The sequence below is a fragment of the Diachasma alloeum genome, unplaced genomic scaffold, assembly GCF_001412515.2.
Source record: "Diachasma alloeum isolate Michigan unplaced genomic scaffold, Dall2.0 Dall_scaffold_00202, whole genome shotgun sequence".
In the NCBI taxonomy this organism is placed as follows: domain Eukaryota; kingdom Metazoa; phylum Arthropoda; class Insecta; order Hymenoptera; family Braconidae; genus Diachasma; species Diachasma alloeum.
In genome coordinates this window covers 11,279-14,993 of record NW_021680367.1, presented here as the reverse complement: position 1 = coordinate 14,993, position 3,715 = coordinate 11,279, and the positions used below count along the sequence as shown (strand labels likewise).

At 41.5% G+C, this 3,715-nt stretch overlaps 1 long non-coding RNA gene across 1 annotated transcript; it reads left to right on the top strand.

Annotated features, from left to right (window-relative positions):
- The first annotated feature begins 2,947 nt into the window (after positions 1 to 2,947).
- On the top strand, positions 2,948 to 3,495 carry LOC107035917. The gene is made up of 3 exons (XR_001460770.1): positions 2,948 to 2,975; positions 3,055 to 3,326; positions 3,401 to 3,495. It is a non-coding gene; the product is annotated as an uncharacterized LOC107035917 (long non-coding RNA).
- The last annotated feature ends 220 nt before the right edge of the window (positions 3,496 to 3,715 follow it).

The window sequence follows — 3,715 nt, the reverse complement described above, 5'->3', positions numbered from 1 at the left end:
TTCCATTCTCCAGGAAAATTCAGGGTCACGATTACCCGACAAACTCTTGTTAGATTTCAGCCCTGACAGTGCGAGTTTAGACAGAGCTGGTAATGTTCGGATTTGGCTAATTCAAATTAGAATCGCGAATATCCCTCGAAGTAAACCGGAGATAGTGGGCATTTGACGCGGGTCTTTAAAACCTACTGACGGTGCAGCTTTCCTTAAACAATTCATTGATGAGGTTCTTTCAATTATCGATAATGGTGAGATAGAGTTCGCTGGAACGTTTAGGAGCATTGAACTGCGATGTTTTATTGGTGATTCACCCGTCCGTGCATTGATATTGAATCATTATGGCCACGGCTCTCTAGTACTTTGTTCGAGGTGTTGGGTTGTTGGGAAAAGTTTACGTCCTGGGATAGTTGTTTTACGAGGAGTGCACCACAGGCCTAGAACTGTTGAGGAATATGCTCAGTGTCTTGATGGAGAACATCATAAGGAGAGTCAGTGTGCTCTCGCCCGCCTTCCTATGCAGATAGCATTTCAAGTACCGTTCGAGTACATGCATACCGTCCTCCTGGGCGTGATGCAAAAAATCGAACATGGGCTTATGGGTAAATATTCCCCTCTCGTCAAACTGACACCTCGTAATGTAAAATTGCTCTGCGCTCGTCTAGAGCTTGTGAAATCATTTTGTCCTAGAGAATTTTCACGACGACCATCTTCGATGAGAAAACCGAGAAACTACAAGGCTACCGAGCATAGTCAAGTTCTTTGTTACAGTGGTCCTGCAGTTTTCTCGGGGTTAGTTCATCCAACAGTTTACTCTCATTTCATGCTCTTAAATACCGCCATTCGTTATCTCAGCGATTCGGTGACATCAGATTTGGGTTTGTCAATTTCAGAGTCAACGATAGAAATCTTCGTTAATCAAGCAGAAAATATCTACGACGCAGAATTTCTTACATATATTGTGCATCCTCTTCAACATCTTGTCGAAGATGTCAAACACTTTGGCCCCTTAGATAACTTTTCAGCTTTTCCGTACGAGAATAATATGAACTACTTCCCGAAATCTTGCAGGAAGCCACATCAGGAATTACAACAAATTGTTAATGGGCGAATTGAATAAAATCATCGTAATGGAGCTAAACGACAGGCGAAGGTTTCCATTGCAACTTCAGGTAGACATCGAATAGGACCCTTGATCCCAGAATGTCCTTCTTATACGATCCAATTTTCTGTCTACAAAACTCCTGATTTCACCCTCTCTACGAAGGACAGAGATAATACTATTATTCTACGAAACTCATCAATTTGCGTCATCCCCAACATTCTCAGCATCGGAAACAATCATTACATGTTCGTTGTCAATGCCTTTTCTAGAGTGGAGCCCCTCACTGAAACTGGTAGTATTCATTCGTCCTCTGTTGGAATTTATCGTTGTTCATCATTATCGGATAATTTATTATTGATCGAGCTGGACGATATCTACAGGAAATGTTTCCGCATGCCATATTGGCTGGCTGACCATGTCCCTAATTTGGACTCCCCAGTTCCCGATGTTTTTGTTGTCGTTTCATTTTTATCTGGGAATTCCTAATTGAACAACATATGTACATGATTCTCTTTCAAGATACATAGCCGAGGAGGGATGAAGGGGAGAGGAGGCGGAACGAAGCCATCTTTAAATGAAGTCGCCAAGGGACTGGAAAGGGATATAGCTGATAAAAGAAATCGGCTACAGCTAGCTACGACTCCAGATGCTCAACTCCATTCAGCATTCATCCGAAAACCACAGAATTTGCAGTTGAAGCAAGAAAAGTAGCAGCAGCAGGAAGTGCTCCACCCCAACTAGTTCAGGTGTTCCCCCCCCAAGCAGGATCAGTTCCCAAACTCCATCATTCAATTTCGAAGCAGCAGCTGGTGGTATTTCACCACAAGATCGAACGATGCAATCAACGAAAAATCCGGAAAAACACGATTTTGTAGAGAATTTCTCGCCCAAGTCCACTCTTTGGTAATGTACGATGTGAAAGGGACAGAACATTTTTTCGTTCCACTCAACGGCTTCCACAAGACTTGCCGATCAAATCGCTTGGAATAAAAAACACCAATTACTCCACACCTCCGAAAACTCGACATGTTTCGCAAACGTCGCTCCCTCGCAAAACACCGCCATCTCAGGTAGAGTTTACCCGTAATATATCATCAACACAGAATGTTATTGGTCAACAAGCTTCTGGAGGTCTTAAAGAGCTGTTAAATGCTGTGAGGTAATTTAATTTTTTGTCAAGGAATAGAAATTGATTTAGTTCGACGAATCATTCACACGTCGTTTTTTCATTTTTATTTTGTTTTCAGATACCTCAGTATACAAATGGATCGCCTAGAAAAACAACAGCAGTAGGTATTCTTTGCAGTCATCCTACGATTGAATGTAGAGAAATTTTTCCCGCATTTCATGTAACTTTTTATACTTTCATTTTAGAGACCTCAGTGCCCAGATGAAACTGAATGAAACTAAACATGAGTTAGTACTTCGAGCTTTCCCAAGAGTCCCAATATGCTGTAATAATGAAATGAAGGAATCTGTACAAATGAGTAATAATCTATTTTTGACTGAATTATATTTTTGCAGTTGTACACATCAGCTCCTAGAAAAATTTCTGAAGAGACGCGGATCTGGAGGAAAGAAAGAAAAACCTGCCTGTTTTCCCTTCAGACATATACAGGATCTAAAAAATTTTGAGAAAGCTGATGGAGATATCTACGACAGTGTTGTAAGCATTTCTTGTTCAATGGTCTCATTTTTATTCTTTCATTATATTCATATTTTTATCATCTAGAGGGTCTAAACCCAAGAGATTCTGCAGGATATTACTTTAAACATTCTTTCGCAGAGGATAAGGAGATTTCTCCTTCTATCGCATGGCAGGGAACCGAGACTCAATATTCTCTTGACAGTCGCCGATTTGCCCACGCGTGGCGAGGTAAGGAAACTAGATATATTACTTCAACCGTTTCATCTACTCCACATACCATTCTATCTACTCTTTCAATCCATTGCAGAGGCCATGAATAATAGCAGAAACTATCAGCCACCTTCTCATACGAGTTTTGACGATGCTATGTCGACAGCCCTCAAGAACATGAAAGAGAGATGGAGAAAACTTTTATTGAAGATGAATTACAGTGAGAGAAATGTCCGGCATCGCGGAAAAATGCTGAATTTTGAAACCGATGAAGAGCTCTCCCCTCCTCGTCGCCGAAACCGTCTGGATGATGTCGACGTCATCGACAACCGCCTCAGGCTTTCTACGAGTATTCAAAGCAATCACCAGGTTCAATCTTATATCCATCCTTTTGCTTATTGAATGTTTTGGATTGGCTTGATAATTTTCGATCTTCTTTACAGGTTCAGCCAGGTGGGATCAACGAAAATGACGAAAACAGACAAGGGAACCTTCCAAAATCAAGGGCGAAACTATTAGGGAACAGCTCGGATTTGGATGTTGTCGAGGGTGACACTTCTGACAACGAAGACATGATCGACTTTGGTGTTGGGAGATTCGGATCTGAGCTATTCCGCAGTTATAGTAACCCTGGCGATCCAGGAGCCACGGTATTTGCGTGGGTGTTGCGTGGCTATTAGGATTCTCATTGTTGGAGCTAAAAAGGGGGAAATGATATCTGAAAATACAATAAAAGTGGATAGACGAATTATTAGTTT